Here is a 17,227-nt window from a genome sequence, read left to right on the forward strand (position 1 = left end):
AAGACAAATGCTTCCAGCCATCCATTGCACTAATGGATTGGTCATCAGCTGGCTGTCTATGTCCCGCATCAATATAGACCAAAGTACAGAGGGTTAGGCTATGCTATAGTGCACCTACCTGATGCATCAGAAGGTGCGAGGCCCTTGCTAAATTCTGTGCACAGACTTTGAGATCTATGCTTTAGACTGTATCTAAACCTGCTCCAACATGGACTGACATTCTGGCCTACTTTCAGCCGATGCGACTTGTCTGTCGCTGAACAGTCGCTTTTTATGTATTCAGCACCTATGTATAATGTTGTAAAAATGCTCTAGAAGCTAAAGTCGCAGAAATGTCACACATATTTGGCCTGCAACTTTCTGTGCGACAAATTCAGACAGGAAAAATCAGTATAAATCCTTAGAAAATTATCCCCCAGTGTCTCCATCTGCTGGCGGTATTGAATAAGCATTGCTGCACTGATGGGGTATGCATTAGACGAAAAAAAAGAAGAAAAAGAAGAATAATACGCCCAGAAAAGAGGCGAAAAGGAGAAAAACGTAAAAAAACGTGAAAAAAAAGTAAGAGGAAGAGAAGGGAAAAAAAGGTGGAAATGGGTTTAAAAGTGATTTCGGCGGAGAAATATATATATATATATATATATATATATATATATATATATATATATATATATATATACGCGCACACACACACATATATATAAACGTATTCTCCGTTGAGATATTGCAGCCGCTGCTGTGTCCAGGCCCAGGAGCCTTAGCACTGTGCTGTGATGTCACTCAATACCACTGACATCACTAGGTGTAAACAACATCTCTCCTTTGCTGTGTATGTGACTATGGAGCTGTTTGGTGATGTCGTCTATTATGGCCTTCATAGAAGCAACAGGAGATTGTTGCATCCATCTAGAACCCTCAGAACTACAGTGCTATGATGTCACTCACTTCCACAGGCCTTGCAGAGTGTAAACAACAACAACCCAGCTTTGTTGTGCATGTAACCATAGGGATTGTGATGTCACCTAGAACCTTCACAGCAGCGACAGCTTTATGAGGAGCATCAGCACTGCTCTGCCTGAGCAGAACCATCACCGCCATAGGTTGTCAAATAACCCGGATTTAACCCACACAGGTAAGTCCAATGGGGTGCAGGCATGTCCTCTATGCTTACAGCTTCCCGTGGGTGTTGGTTTGATACCGTTTGGGGACAGCCAAGGAGGCATCTGCAGGCAACAAAGGTAGGTGTGTGCTTGTGTGTGTGTTTCCTATGCAGATCCTAAGCCCAGTGTCACATGCAAGTAGGAGGAGTAAGAAGGGTTCCTGGCAAATCCGGGTTATGGATTGCATTTAAAAAGGCCCCGTGGGAGTGCAATGGGCCCCTGTCTTGCTGCTTAGCAATAATGGTATGGGTTTAGGTTCTGCTGTGTGTACTGGTGGTTGACTGCCCCCCAGCCCAGAGTGTGCATGGAAAATTGTCTGGCAGCCTCCCTGACAGCAAGCAGTGATAGTGCCCATGAAGGGGACCTTGTTGGGCCCGCCCCTTTCACGGTTATCGCTTCTCGGCCTTTTGGCTAAGATCAAGTGTAGTATCTGTTCTTATCAGTTTAATATCTGATACGTCCCCTATCTGGGGACCATATATTAAATGGATTTTTGAGAACGGGGGCCGATTTCGAAGCTTGCTTCCGTCGCCCTATGCATTGACCCGATATGGCAGTATCTTCGGGTACAGTGCACCACCCCCTTACAGGGTTAAAAAGAAAGATTCCTACTTTCATTGCTACCTGCTTGCTGGCTAGCCAGCTAGCCAGCCCTGTGGGCCTTGCTGCTGCTGCTGCTGCTGCAGCCAAAAAACAAAAGGTGGTGCTGCTGCTGCTTCTGCTGCTTCTGCTTGTGTCTGGCCGCTGTTGGAGCGTCCAGGCACAGGACTTCTGCTGCTGCTGACTAAATGGCCTCCTTAATTGGATCATTTGAGTAGCCAGCACACCTGTGCAGGTAGGGCATGACATGATAGGCAGCTGCCTTGATAGCGGGTGGGTGCTGAATGTTCCTAATTGACAAAATAAGATTAATGCTTATGAAGAAATATAAAATATCATCCCTTCCCCAATATCGCGCCACACCCCTACCCCTTAATTCCCTGGTTGAACTTGATGGACATATGTCTTTTTTCGACCGTACTAACTATGTAACTATGTAACATAACATGGGGGGGTCTCCTGGCTGTTCACACAGGTGTGTCATTGCTGTACATTGACCATGCATTGCTTCTGTGGTATTGCAAAGGCAAAGACAAATGCTTCCAGCCATCCATTGCACTAATGGATTGGTCATCAGCTGGCTGTCTATGTCCCGCATCAATATAGACCAAAGTACAGAGGGTTAGGCTATGCTATAGTGCACCTACCTGATGCATCAGAAGGTGCGAGGCCCTTGCTAAATTCTGTGCACAGACTTTGAGATCTATGCTTTAGACTGTATCTAAACCTGCTCCAACATGGACTGACATTCTGGCCTACTTTCAGCCGATGCGACTTGTCTGTCGCTGAACAGTCGCTTTTTATGTATTCAGCACCTATGTATAATGTTGTAAAAATGCTCTAGAAGCTAAAGTCGCAGAAATGTCACACATATTTGGCCTGCAACTTTCTGTGCGACAAATTCAGACAGGAAAAATCAGTATAAATCCTTAGAAAATTATCCCCCAGTGTCTCCATCTGCTGGCGGTATTGAATAAGCATTGCTGCACTGATGGGGTATGCATTAGACGAAAAAAAAGAAGAAAAAGAAGAATAATACGCCCAGAAAAGAGGCGAAAAGGAGAAAAACGTAAAAAAACGTGAAAAAAAAAGTAAGAGGAAGAGAAGGGAAAAAAAGGTGGAAATGGGTTTAAAAGTGATTTCGGCGGAGAAATATATATATATATATATATATATATATATATATATATATATACGCGCACACACACACATATATATAAACGTATTCTCCGTTGAGATATTGCAGCCGCTGCTGTGTCCAGGCCCAGGAGCCTTAGCACTGTGCTGTGATGTCACTCAATACCACTGACATCACTAGGTGTAAACAACATCTCTCCTTTGCTGTGTATGTGACTATGGAGCTGTTTGGTGATGTCGTCTATTATGGCCTTCATAGAAGCAACAGGAGATTGTTGCATCCATCTAGAACCCTCAGAACTACAGTGCTATGATGTCACTCACTTCCACAGGCCTTGCAGAGTGTAAACAACAACAACCCAGCTTTGTTGTGTATGTAACCATAGGGATTGTGATGTCACCTAGAACCTTCACAGCAGCGACAGCTTTATGAGGAGCATCAGCACTGCTCTGCCTGAGCAGAACCATCACCGCCATAGGTTGTCAAATAACCCGGATTTAACCCACACAGGTAAGTCCAATGGGGTGCAGGCATGTCCTCTATGCTTACAGCTTCCCGTGGGTGTTGGTTTGATACCGTTTGGGGACAGCCAAGGAGGCATCTGCAGGCAACAAAGGTAGGTGTGTGCTTGTGTGTGTGTTTCCTATGCAGATCCTAAGCCCAGTGTCACATGCAAGTAGGAGGAGTAAGAAGGGTTCCTGGCAAATCCGGGTTATGGATTGCATTTAAAAAGGCCCCGTGGGAGTGCAATGGGCCCCTGTCTTGCTGCTTAGCAATAATGGTATGGGTTTAGGTTCTGCTGTGTGTACTGGTGGTTGACTGCCCCCCAGCCCAGAGTGTGCATGGAAAATTGTCTGGCAGCCTCCCTGACAGCAAGCAGTGATAGTGCCCATGAAGGGGACCTTGTTGGGCCCGCCCCTTTCACGGTTATCGCTTCTCGGCCTTTTGGCTAAGATCAAGTGTAGTATCTGTTCTTATCAGTTTAATATCTGATACGTCCCCTATCTGGGGACCATATATTAAATGGATTTTTGAGAACGGGGGCCGATTTCGAAGCTTGCTTCCGTCGCCCTATGCATTGACCCGATATGGCAGTATCTTCGGGTACAGTGCACCACCCCCTTACAGGGTTAAAAAGAAAGATTCCTACTTTCATTGCTACCTGCTTGCTGGCTAGCCAGCTAGCCAGCCCTGTGGGCCTTGCTGCTGCTGCTGCAGCCAAAAAACAAAAGGTGGTGCTGCTGCTGCTTCTGCTGCTTCTGCTTGTGTCTGGCCGCTGTTGGAGCGTCCAGGCACAGGACTTCTGCTGCTGCTGACTAAATGGCCTCCTTAATTGGATCATTTGAGTAGCCAGCACACCTGTGCAGGTAGGGCATGACATGATAGGCAGCTGCCTTGATAGCGGGTGGGTGCTGAATGTTCCTAATTGACAAAATAAGATTAATGCTTATGAAGAAATATAAAATCTCATCCCTTCCCCAATATCGCGCCACACCCCTACCCCTTAATTCCCTGGTTGAACTTGATGGACATATGTCTTTTTTCGACCGTACTAACTATGTAACTATGTAACATAACATGGGGGGGTCTCCTGGCTGTTCACACAGGTGTGTCATTGCTGTACATTGACCATGCATTGCTTCTGTGGTATTGCAAAGGCAAAGACAAATGCTTCCAGCCATCCATTGCACTAATGGATTGGTCATCAGCTGGCTGTCTATGTCCCGCATCAATATAGACCAAAGTACAGAGGGTTAGGCTATGCTATAGTGCACCTACCTGATGCATCAGAAGGTGCGAGGCCCTTGCTAAATTCTGTGCACAGACTTTGAGATCTATGCTTTAGACTGTATCTAAACCTGCTCCAACATGGACTGACATTCTGGCCTACTTTCAGCCGATGCGACTTGTCTGTCGCTGAACAGTCGCTTTTTATGTATTCAGCACCTATGTATAATGTTGTAAAAATGCTCTAGAAGCTAAAGTCGCAGAAATGTCACACATATTTGGCCTGCAACTTTCTGTGCGACAAATTCAGACAGGAAAAATCAGTATAAATCCTTAGAAAATTATCCCCCAGTGTCTCCATCTGCTGGCGGTATTGAATAAGCATTGCTGCACTGATGGGGTATGCATTAGACGAAAAAAAAGAAGAAAAAGAAGAATAATACGCCCAGAAAAGAGGCGAAAAGGAGAAAAACGTAAAAAAACGTGAAAAAAAAGTAAGAGGAAGAGAAGGGAAAAAAAGGTGGAAATGGGTTTAAAAGTGATTTCGGCGGAGAAATATATATATATATATATATATATATATATATATATATATATATACGCGCACACACACACATATATATAAACGTATTCTCCGTTGAGATATTGCAGCCGCTGCTGTGTCCAGGCCCAGGAGCCTTAGCACTGTGCTGTGATGTCACTCAATACCACTGACATCACTAGGTGTAAACAACATCTCTCCTTTGCTGTGTATGTGACTATGGAGCTGTTTGGTGATGTCGTCTATTATGGCCTTCATAGAAGCAACAGGAGATTGTTGCATCCATCTAGAACCCTCAGAACTACAGTGCTATGATGTCACTCACTTCCACAGGCCTTGCAGAGTGTAAACAACAACAACCCAGCTTTGTTGTGTATGTAACCATAGGGATTGTGATGTCACCTAGAACCTTCACAGCAGCGACAGCTTTATGAGGAGCATCAGCACTGCTCTGCCTGAGCAGAACCATCACCGCCATAGGTTGTCAAATAACCCGGATTTAACCCACACAGGTAAGTCCAATGGGGTGCAGGCATGTCCTCTATGCTTACAGCTTCCCGTGGGTGTTGGTTTGATACCGTTTGGGGACAGCCAAGGAGGCATCTGCAGGCAACAAAGGTAGGTGTGTGCTTGTGTGTGTGTTTCCTATGCAGATCCTAAGCCCAGTGTCACATGCAAGTAGGAGGAGTAAGAAGGGTTCCTGGCAAATCCGGGTTATGGATTGCATTTAAAAAGGCCCCGTGGGAGTGCAATGGGCCCCTGTCTTGCTGCTTAGCAATAATGGTATGGGTTTAGGTTCTGCTGTGTGTACTGGTGGTTGACTGCCCCCCAGCCCAGAGTGTGCATGGAAAATTGTCTGGCAGCCTCCCTGACAGCAAGCAGTGATAGTGCCCATGAAGGGGACCTTGTTGGGCCCGCCCCTTTCACGGTTATCGCTTCTCGGCCTTTTGGCTAAGATCAAGTGTAGTATCTGTTCTTATCAGTTTAATATCTGATACGTCCCCTATCTGGGGACCATATATTAAATGGATTTTTGAGAACGGGGGCCGATTTCGAAGCTTGCTTCCGTTGCCCTATGCATTGACCCGATATGGCAGTATCTTCGGGTACAGTGCACCACCCCCTTACAGGGTTAAAAAGAAAGATTCCTACTTTCATTGCTACCTGCTTGCTGGCTAGCCAGCTAGCCAGCCCTGTGGGCCTTGCTGCTGCTGCTGCTGCTGCAGCCAAAAAACAAAAGGTGGTGCTGCTGCTGCTTCTGCTGCTTCTGCTTGTGTCTGGCCGCTGTTGGAGCGTCCAGGCACAGGACTTCTGCTGCTGCTGACTAAATGGCCTCCTTAATTGGATCATTTGAGTAGCCAGCACACCTGTGCAGGTAGGGCATGACATGATAGGCAGCTGCCTTGATAGCGGGTGGGTGCTGAATGTTCCTAATTGACAAAATAAGATTAATGCTTATGAAGAAATATAAAATCTCATCCCTTCCCCAATATCGCGCCACACCCCTACCCCTTAATTCCCTGGTTGAACTTGATGGACATATGTCTTTTTTCGACCGTACTAACTATGTAACTATGTAACATAACATGGGGGGGTCTCCTGGCTGTTCACACAGGTGTGTCATTGCTGTACATTGACCATGCATTGCTTCTGTGGTATTGCAAAGGCAAAGACAAATGCTTCCAGCCATCCATTGCACTAATGGATTGGTCATCAGCTGGCTGTCTATGTCCCGCATCAATATAGACCAAAGTACAGAGGGTTAGGCTATGCTATAGTGCACCTACCTGATGCATCAGAAGGTGCGAGGCCCTTGCTAAATTCTGTGCACAGACTTTGAGATCTATGCTTTAGACTGTATCTAAACCTGCTCCAACATGGACTGACATTCTGGCCTACTTTCAGCCGATGCGACTTGTCTGTCGCTGAACAGTCGCTTTTTATGTATTCAGCACCTATGTATAATGTTGTAAAAATGCTCTAGAAGCTAAAGTCGCAGAAATGTCACACATATTTGGCCTGCAACTTTCTGTGCGACAAATTCAGACAGGAAAAATCAGTATAAATCCTTAGAAAATTATCCCCCAGTGTCTCCATCTGCTGGCGGTATTGAATAAGCATTGCTGCACTGATGGGGTATGCATTAGACGAAAAAAAAGAAGAAAAAGAAGAATAATACGCCCAGAAAAGAGGCGAAAAGGAGAAAAACGTAAAAAAACGTGAAAAAAAAGTAAGAGGAAGAGAAGGGAAAAAAAGGTGGAAATGGGTTTAAAAGTGATTTCGGCGGAGAAATATATATATATATATATATATATATATATATATATATATATATATATACGCGCACACACACACATATATATAAACGTATTCTCCGTTGAGATATTGCAGCCGCTGCTGTGTCCAGGCCCAGGAGCCTTAGCACTGTGCTGTGATGTCACTCAATACCACTGACATCACTAGGTGTAAACAACATCTCTCCTTTGCTGTGTATGTGACTATGGAGCTGTTTGGTGATGTCGTCTATTATGGCCTTCATAGAAGCAACAGGAGATTGTTGCATCCATCTAGAACCCTCAGAACTACAGTGCTATGATGTCACTCACTTCCACAGGCCTTGCAGAGTGTAAACAACAACAACCCAGCTTTGTTGTGTATGTAACCATAGGGATTGTGATGTCACCTAGAACCTTCACAGCAGCGACAGCTTTATGAGGAGCATCAGCACTGCTCTGCCTGAGCAGAACCATCACCGCCATAGGTTGTCAAATAACCCGGATTTAACCCACACAGGTAAGTCCAATGGGGTGCAGGCATGTCCTCTATGCTTACAGCTTCCCGTGGGTGTTGGTTTGATACCGTTTGGGGACAGCCAAGGAGGCATCTGCAGGCAACAAAGGTAGGTGTGTGCTTGTGTGTGTGTTTCCTATGCAGATCCTAAGCCCAGTGTCACATGCAAGTAGGAGGAGTAAGAAGGGTTCCTGGCAAATCCGGGTTATGGATTGCATTTAAAAAGGCCCCGTGGGAGTGCAATGGGCCCCTGTCTTGCTGCTTAGCAATAATGGTATGGGTTTAGGTTCTGCTGTGTGTACTGGTGGTTGACTGCCCCCCAGCCCAGAGTGTGCATGGAAAATTGTCTGGCAGCCTCCCTGACAGCAAGCAGTGATAGTGCCCATGAAGGGGACCTTGTTGGGCCCGCCCCTTTCACGGTTATCGCTTCTCGGCCTTTTGGCTAAGATCAAGTGTAGTATCTGTTCTTATCAGTTTAATATCTGATACGTCCCCTATCTGGGGACCATATATTAAATGGATTTTTGAGAACGGGGGCCGATTTCGAAGCTTGCTTCCGTCGCCCTATGCATTGACCCGATATGGCAGTATCTTCGGGTACAGTGCACCACCCCCTTACAGGGTTAAAAAGAAAGATTCCTACTTTCATTGCTACCTGCTTGCTGGCTAGCCAGCTAGCCAGCCCTGTGGGCCTTGCTGCTGCTGCTGCTGCAGCCAAAAAACAAAAGGTGGTGCTGCTGCTGCTTCTGCTGCTTCTGCTTGTGTCTGGCCGCTGTTGGAGCGTCCAGGCACAGGACTTCTGCTGCTGCTGACTAAATGGCCTCCTTAATTGGATCATTTGAGTAGCCAGCACACCTGTGCAGGTAGGGCATGACATGATAGGCAGCTGCCTTGATAGCGGGTGGGTGCTGAATGTTCCTAATTGACAAAATAAGATTAATGCTTATGAAGAAATATAAAATCTCATCCCTTCCCCAATATCGCGCCACACCCCTACCCCTTAATTCCCTGGTTGAACTTGATGGACATATGTCTTTTTTCGACCGTACTAACTATGTAACTATGTAACATAACATGGGGGGGTCTCCTGGCTGTTCACACAGGTGTGTCATTGCTGTACATTGACCATGCATTGCTTCTGTGGTATTGCAAAGGCAAAGACAAATGCTTCCAGCCATCCATTGCACTAATGGATTGGTCATCAGCTGGCTGTCTATGTCCCGCATCAATATAGACCAAAGTACAGAGGGTTAGGCTATGCTATAGTGCACCTACCTGATGCATCAGAAGGTGCGAGGCCCTTGCTAAATTCTGTGCACAGACTTTGAGATCTATGCTTTAGACTGTATCTAAACCTGCTCCAACATGGACTGACATTCTGGCCTACTTTCAGCCGATGCGACTTGTCTGTCGCTGAACAGTCGCTTTTTATGTATTCAGCACCTATGTATAATGTTGTAAAAATGCTCTAGAAGCTAAAGTCGCAGAAATGTCACACATATTTGGCCTGCAACTTTCTGTGCGACAAATTCAGACAGGAAAAATCAGTATAAATCCTTAGAAAATTATCCCCCAGTGTCTCCATCTGCTGGCGGTATTGAATAAGCATTGCTGCACTGATGGGGTATGCATTAGACGAAAAAAAAGAAGAAAAAGAAGAATAATACGCCCAGAAAAGAGGCGAAAAGGAGAAAAACGTAAAAAAACGTGAAAAAAAAGTAAGAGGAAGAGAAGGGAAAAAAAGGTGGAAATGGGTTTAAAAGTGATTTCGGCGGAGAAATATATATATATATATATATATATATATATATATATATATATATGCGCACACACACACACATATATAAACGTATTCTCCGTTGAGATATTGCAGCCGCTGCTGTGTCCAGGCCCAGGAGCCTTAGCACTGTGCTGTGATGTCACTCAATACCACTGACATCACTAGGTGTAAACAACATCTCTCCTTTGCTGTGTATGTGACTATGGAGCTGTTTGGTGATGTCGTCTATTATGGCCTTCATAGAAGCAACAGGAGATTGTTGCATCCATCTAGAACCCTCAGAACTACAGTGCTATGATGTCACTCACTTCCACAGGCCTTGCAGAGTGTAAACAACAACAACCCAGCTTTGTTGTGTATGTAACCATAGGGATTGTGATGTCACCTAGAACCTTCACAGCAGCGACAGCTTTATGAGGAGCATCAGCACTGCTCTGCCTGAGCAGAACCATCACCGCCATAGGTTGTCAAATAACCCGGATTTAACCCACACAGGTAAGTCCAATGGGGTGCAGGCATGTCCTCTATGCTTACAGCTTCCCGTGGGTGTTGGTTTGATACCGTTTGGGGACAGCCAAGGAGGCATCTGCAGGCAACAAAGGTAGGTGTGTGCTTGTGTGTGTGTTTCCTATGCAGATCCTAAGCCCAGTGTCACATGCAAGTAGGAGGAGTAAGAAGGGTTCCTGGCAAATCCGGGTTATGGATTGCATTTAAAAAGGCCCCGTGGGAGTGCAATGGGCCCCTGTCTTGCTGCTTAGCAATAATGGTATGGGTTTAGGTTCTGCTGTGTGTACTGGTGGTTGACTGCCCCCCAGCCCAGAGTGTGCATGGAAAATTGTCTGGCAGCCTCCCTGACAGCAAGCAGTGATAGTGCCCATGAAGGGGACCTTGTTGGGCCCGCCCCTTTCACGGTTATCGCTTCTCGGCCTTTTGGCTAAGATCAAGTGTAGTATCTGTTCTTATCAGTTTAATATCTGATACGTCCCCTATCTGGGGACCATATATTAAATGGATTTTTGAGAACGGGGGCCGATTTCGAAGCTTGCTTCCGTCGCCCTATGCATTGACCCGATATGGCAGTATCTTCGGGTACAGTGCACCACCCCCCTTACAGGGTTAAAAAGAAAGATTCCTACTTTCATTGCTACCTGCTTGCTGGCTAGCCAGCTAGCCAGCCCTGTGGGCCTTGCTGCTGCTGCTGCTGCTGCAGCCAAAAAACAAAAGGTGGTGCTGCTGCTGCTTCTGCTGCTTCTGCTTGTGTCTGGCCGCTGTTGGAGCGTCCAGGCACAGGACTTCTGCTGCTGCTGACTAAATGGCCTCCTTAATTGGATCATTTGAGTAGCCAGCACACCTGTGCAGGTAGGGCATGACATGATAGGCAGCTGCCTTGATAGCGGGTGGGTGCTGAATGTTCCTAATTGACAAAATAAGATTAATGCTTATGAAGAAATATAAAATCTCATCCCTTCCCCAATATCGCGCCACACCCCTACCCCTTAATTCCCTGGTTGAACTTGATGGACATATGTCTTTTTTCGACCGTACTAACTATGTAACTATGTAACATAACATGGGGGGGTCTCCTGGCTGTTCACACAGGTGTGTCATTGCTGTACATTGACCATGCATTGCTTCTGTGGTATTGCAAAGGCAAAGACAAATGCTTCCAGCCATCCATTGCACTAATGGATTGGTCATCAGCTGGCTGTCTATGTCCCGCATCAATATAGACCAAAGTACAGAGGGTTAGGCTATGCTATAGTGCACCTACCTGATGCATCAGAAGGTGCGAGGCCCTTGCTAAATTCTGTGCACAGACTTTGAGATCTATGCTTTAGACTGTATCTAAACCTGCTCCAACATGGACTGACATTCTGGCCTACTTTCAGCCGATGCGACTTGTCTGTCGCTGAACAGTCGCTTTTTATGTATTCAGCACCTATGTATAATGTTGTAAAAATGCTCTAGAAGCTAAAGTCGCAGAAATGTCACACATATTTGGCCTGCAACTTTCTGTGCGACAAATTCAGACAGGAAAAATCAGTATAAATCCTTAGAAAATTATCCCCCAGTGTCTCCATCTGCTGGCGGTATTGAATAAGCATTGCTGCACTGATGGGGTATGCATTAGACGAAAAAAAAGAAGAAAAAGAAGAATAATACGCCCAGAAAAGAGGCGAAAAGGAGAAAAACGTAAAAAAAACGTGAAAAAAAAGTAAGAGGAAGAGAAGGGAAAAAAAGGTGGAAATGGGTTTAAAAGTGATGTCGCTGAAATTATATATATATATATATATATATATATATATATATATATATATACGCGCACACACACACATATATATAAACGTATTCTCCGTTGAGATATTGCAGCCGCTGCTGTGTCCAGGCCCAGGAGCCTTAGCACTGTGCTGTGATGTCACTCAATACCACTGACATCACTAGGTGTAAACAACATCTCTCCTTTGCTGTGTATGTGACTATGGAGCTGTTTGGTGATGTCGTCTATTATGGCCTTCATAGAAGCAACAGGAGATTGTTGCATCCATCTAGAACCCTCAGAACTACAGTGCTATGATGTCACTCACTTCCACAGGCCTTGCAGAGTGTAAACAACAACAACCCAGCTTTGTTGTGTATGTAACCATAGGGATTGTGATGTCACCTAGAACCTTCACAGCAGCGACAGCTTTATGAGGAGCATCAGCACTGCTCTGCCTGAGCAGAACCATCACCGCCATAGGTTGTCAAATAACCCGGATTTAACCCACACAGGTAAGTCCAATGGGGTGCAGGCATGTCCTCTATGCTTACAGCTTCCCGTGGGTGTTGGTTTGATACCGTTTGGGGACAGCCAAGGAGGCATCTGCAGGCAACAAAGGTAGGTGTGTGCTTGTGTGTGTGTTTCCTATGCAGATCCTAAGCCCAGTGTCACATGCAAGTAGGAGGAGTAAGAAGGGTTCCTGGCAAATCCGGGTTATGGATTGCATTTAAAAAGGCCCCGTGGGAGTGCAATGGGCCCCTGTCTTGCTGCTTAGCAATAATGGTATGGGTTTAGGTTCTGCTGTGTGTACTGGTGGTTGACTGCCCCCCAGCCCAGAGTGTGCATGGAAAATTGTCTGGCAGCCTCCCTGACAGCAAGCAGTGATAGTGCCCATGAAGGGGACCTTGTTGGGCCCGCCCCTTTCACGGTTATCGCTTCTCGGCCTTTTGGCTAAGATCAAGTGTAGTATCTGTTCTTATCAGTTTAATATCTGATACGTCCCCTATCTGGGGACCATATATTAAATGGATTTTTGAGAACGGGGGCCGATTTCGAAGCTTGCTTCCGTCGCCCTATGCATTGACCCGATATGGCAGTATCTTCGGGTACAGTGCACCACCCCCTTACAGGGTTAAAAAGAAAGATTCCTACTTTCATTGCTACCTGCTTGCTGGCTAGCCAGCTAGCCAGCCCTGTGGGCCTTGCTGCTGCTGCTGCTGCTGCAGCCAAAAAACAAAAGGTGGTGCTGCTGCTGCTTCTGCTGCTTCTGCTTGTGTCTGGCCGCTGTTGGAGCGTCCAGGCACAGGACTTCTGCTGCTGCTGACTAAATGGCCTCCTTAATTGGATCATTTGAGTAGCCAGCACACCTGTGCAGGTAGGGCATGACATGATAGGCAGCTGCCTTGATAGCGGGTGGGTGCTGAATGTTCCTAATTGACAAAATAAGATTAATGCTTATGAAGAAATATAAAATCTCATCCCTTCCCCAATATCGCGCCACACCCCTACCCCTTAATTCCCTGGTTGAACTTGATGGACATATGTCTTTTTTTGACCGTACTAACTATGTAACTATGTAACATAACATGGGGGGGTCTCCTGGCTGTTCACACAGGTGTGTCATTGCTGTACATTGACCATGCATTGCTTCTGTGGTATTGCAAAGGCAAAGACAAATGCTTCCAGCCATCCATTGCACTAATGGATTGGTCATCAGCTGGCTGTCTATGTCCCGCATCAATATAGACCAAAGTACAGAGGGTTAGGCTATGCTATAGTGCACCTACCTGATGCATCAGAAGGTGCGAGGCCCTTGCTAAATTCTGTGCACAGACTTTGAGATCTATGCTTTAGACTGTATCTAAACCTGCTCCAACATGGACTGACATTCTGGCCTACTTTCAGCCGATGCGACTTGTCTGTCGCTGAACAGTCGCTTTTTATGTATTCAGCACCTATGTATAATGTTGTAAAAATGCTCTAGAAGCTAAAGTCGCAGAAATGTCACACATATTTGGCCTGCAACTTTCTGTGCGACAAATTCAGACAGGAAAAATCAGTATAAATCCTTAGAAAATTATCCCCCAGTGTCTCCATCTGCTGGCGGTATTGAATAAGCATTGCTGCACTGATGGGGTATGCATTAGACGAAAAAAAAGAAGAAAAAGAAGAATAATACGCCCAGAAAAGAGGCGAAAAGGAGAAAAACGTAAAAAAACGTGAAAAAAAAGTAAGAGGAAGAGAAGGGAAAAAAAGGTGGAAATGGGTTTAAAAGTGATTTCGGCGGAGAAATATATATATATATATATATATATATATATATATATATATATATGCGCACACACACACATATATATAAACGTATTCTCCGTTGAGATATTGCAGCCGCTGCTGTGTCCAGGCCCAGGAGCCTTAGCACTGTGCTGTGATGTCACTCAATACCACTGACATCACTAGGTGTAAACAACATCTCTCCTTTGCTGTGTATGTGACTATGGAGCTGTTTGGTGATGTCGTCTATTATGGCCTTCATAGAAGCAACAGGAGATTGTTGCATCCATCTAGAACCCTCAGAACTACAGTGCTATGATGTCACTCACTTCCACAGGCCTTGCAGAGTGTAAACAACAACAACCCAGCTTTGTTGTGTATGTAACCATAGGGATTGTGATGTCACCTAGAACCTTCACAGCAGCGACAGCTTTATGAGGAGCATCAGCACTGCTCTGCCTGAGCAGAACCATCACCGCCATAGGTTGTCAAATAACCCGGATTTAACCCACACAGGTAAGTCCAATGGGGTGCAGGCATGTCCTCTATGCTTACAGCTTCCCGTGGGTGTTGGTTTGATACCGTTTGGGGACAGCCAAGGAGGCATCTGCAGGCAACAAAGGTAGGTGTGTGCTTGTGTGTGTGTTTCCTATGCAGATCCTAAGCCCAGTGTCACATGCAAGTAGGAGGAGTAAGAAGGGTTCCTGGCAAATCCGGGTTATGGATTGCATTTAAAAAGGCCCCGTGGGAGTGCAATGGGCCCCTGTCTTGCTGCTTAGCAATAATGGTATGGGTTTAGGTTCTGCTGTGTGTACTGGTGGTTGACTGCCCCCCAGCCCAGAGTGTGCATGGAAAATTGTCTGGCAGCCTCCCTGACAGCAAGCAGTGATAGTGCCCATGAAGGGGACCTTGTTGGGCCCGCCCCTTTCACGGTTATCGCTTCTCGGCCTTTTGGCTAAGATCAAGTGTAGTATCTGTTCTTATCAGTTTAATATCTGATACGTCCCCTATCTGGGGACCATATATTAAATGGATTTTTGAGAACGGGGGCCGATTTCGAAGCTTGCTTCCGTCGCCCTATGCATTGACCCGATATGGCAGTATCTTCGGGTACAGTGCACCACCCCCTTACAGGGTTAAAAAGAAAGATTCCTACTTTCATTGCTACCTGCTTGCTGGCTAGCCAGCTAGCCAGCCCTGTGGGCCTTGCTGCTGCTGCTGCTGCTGCAGCCAAAAAACAAAAGGTGGTGCTGCTGCTGCTTCTGCTGCTTCTGCTTGTGTCTGGCCGCTGTTGGAGCGTCCAGGCACAGGACTTCTGCTGCTGCTGACTAAATGGCCTCCTTAATTGGATCATTTGAGTAGCCAGCACACCTGTGCAGGTAGGGCATGACATGATAGGCAGCTGCCTTGATAGCGGGTGGGTGCTGAATGTTCCTAATTGACAAAATAAGATTAATGCTTATGAAGAAATATAAAATCTCATCCCTTCCCCAATATCGCGCCACACCCCTACCCCTTAATTCCCTGGTTGAACTTGATGGACATATGTCTTTTTTCGACCGTACTAACTATGTAACTATGTAACATAACATGGGGGGGTCTCCTGGCTGTTCACACAGGTGTGTCATTGCTGTACATTGACCATGCATTGCTTCTGTGGTATTGCAAAGGCAAAGACAAATGCTTCCAGCCATCCATTGCACTAATGGATTGGTCATCAGCTGGCTGTCTATGTCCCGCATCAATATAGACCAAAGTACAGAGGGTTAGGCTATGCTATAGTGCACCTACCTGATGCATCAGAAGGTGCGAGGCCCTTGCTAAATTCTGTGCACAGACTTTGAGATCTATGCTTTAGACTGTATCTAAACCTGCTCCAACATGGACTGACATTCTGGCCTACTTTCAGCCGATGCGACTTGTCTGTCGCTGAACAGTCGCTTTTTATGTATTCAGCACCTATGTATAATGTTGTAAAAATGCTCTAGAAGCTAAAGTCGCAGAAATGTCACACATATTTGGCCTGCAACTTTCTGTGCGACAAATTCAGACAGGAAAAATCAGTATAAATCCTTAGAAAATTATCCCCCAGTGTCTCCATCTGCTGGCGGTATTGAATAAGCATTGCTGCACTGATGGGGTATGCATTAGACGAAAAAAAAGAAGAAAAAGAAGAATAATACGCCCAGAAAAGAGGCGAAAAGGAGAAAAACGTAAAAAAACGTGAAAAAAAAGTAAGAGGAAGAGAAGGGAAAAAAAGGTGGAAATGGGTTTAAAAGTGATTTCGGCGGAGAAATATATATATATATATATATATATATATATATATATATATACGCGCACACACACACATATATATAAACGTATTCTCCGTTGAGATATTGCAGCCGCTGCTGTGTCCAGGCCCAGGAGCCTTAGCACTGTGCTGTGATGTCACTCAATACCACTGACATCACTAGGTGTAAACAACATCTCTCCTTTGCTGTGTATGTGACTATGGAGCTGTTTGGTGATGTCGTCTATTATGGCCTTCATAGAAGCAACAGGAGATTGTTGCATCCATCTAGAACCCTCAGAACTACAGTGCTATGATGTCACTCACTTCCACAGGCCTTGCAGAGTGTAAACAACAACAACCCAGCTTTGTTGTGTATGTAACCATAGGGATTGTGATGTCACCTAGAACCTTCACAGCAGCGACAGCTTTATGAGGAGCATCAGCACTGCTCTGCCTGAGCAGAACCATCACCGCCATAGGTTGTCAAATAACCCGGATTTAACCCACACAGGTAAGTCCAATGGGGTGCAGGCATGTCCTCTATGCTTACAGCTTCCCGTGGGTGTTGGTTTGATACCGTTTGGGGACAGCCAAGGAGGCATCTGCAGGCAACAAAGGTAGGTGTGTGCTTGTGTGTGTGTTTCCTATGCAGATCCTAAGCCCAGTGTCACATGCAAGTAG

General features: G+C 45.7%; 7 non-coding genes across 7 annotated transcripts; all 7 read left to right on the forward strand.

Moving 5' to 3' along the window:
• Positions 1-1,551: 1,551 nt before the first annotated feature.
• Positions 1,552-1,742, forward strand: LOC130343111 (U2 spliceosomal RNA). The gene has a single exon (XR_008882532.1). It is a non-coding gene; the product is annotated as a U2 spliceosomal RNA (small nuclear RNA).
• A 2,085-nt stretch (positions 1,743-3,827) lies between these two features.
• On the forward strand, positions 3,828-4,018 carry LOC130343112 (U2 spliceosomal RNA). Its single transcript, XR_008882533.1, has one exon. It is a non-coding gene; the product is annotated as a U2 spliceosomal RNA (small nuclear RNA).
• Positions 4,019-6,098: 2,080 nt separating this feature from the next.
• LOC130343066 (U2 spliceosomal RNA) lies at positions 6,099-6,289 on the forward strand. The gene has a single exon (XR_008882494.1). It is a non-coding gene; the product is annotated as a U2 spliceosomal RNA (small nuclear RNA).
• A 2,090-nt stretch (positions 6,290-8,379) lies between these two features.
• On the forward strand, positions 8,380-8,570 carry LOC130343113 (U2 spliceosomal RNA). Its single transcript, XR_008882534.1, has one exon. It is a non-coding gene; the product is annotated as a U2 spliceosomal RNA (small nuclear RNA).
• Positions 8,571-10,651: 2,081 nt separating this feature from the next.
• Positions 10,652-10,842, forward strand: LOC130343114 (U2 spliceosomal RNA). The gene has a single exon (XR_008882535.1). It is a non-coding gene; the product is annotated as a U2 spliceosomal RNA (small nuclear RNA).
• A 2,086-nt stretch (positions 10,843-12,928) lies between these two features.
• Positions 12,929-13,119, forward strand: LOC130343116 (U2 spliceosomal RNA). The gene has a single exon (XR_008882537.1). It is a non-coding gene; the product is annotated as a U2 spliceosomal RNA (small nuclear RNA).
• A 2,084-nt stretch (positions 13,120-15,203) lies between these two features.
• On the forward strand, positions 15,204-15,394 carry LOC130343118 (U2 spliceosomal RNA). Its single transcript, XR_008882538.1, has one exon. It is a non-coding gene; the product is annotated as a U2 spliceosomal RNA (small nuclear RNA).
• Positions 15,395-17,227: the final 1,833 nt, after the last annotated feature.

Source organism: Hyla sarda, unplaced genomic scaffold (assembly GCF_029499605.1).
Source record: "Hyla sarda isolate aHylSar1 unplaced genomic scaffold, aHylSar1.hap1 scaffold_666, whole genome shotgun sequence".
NCBI lineage: Eukaryota > Metazoa > Chordata > Amphibia > Anura > Hylidae > Hyla > Hyla sarda.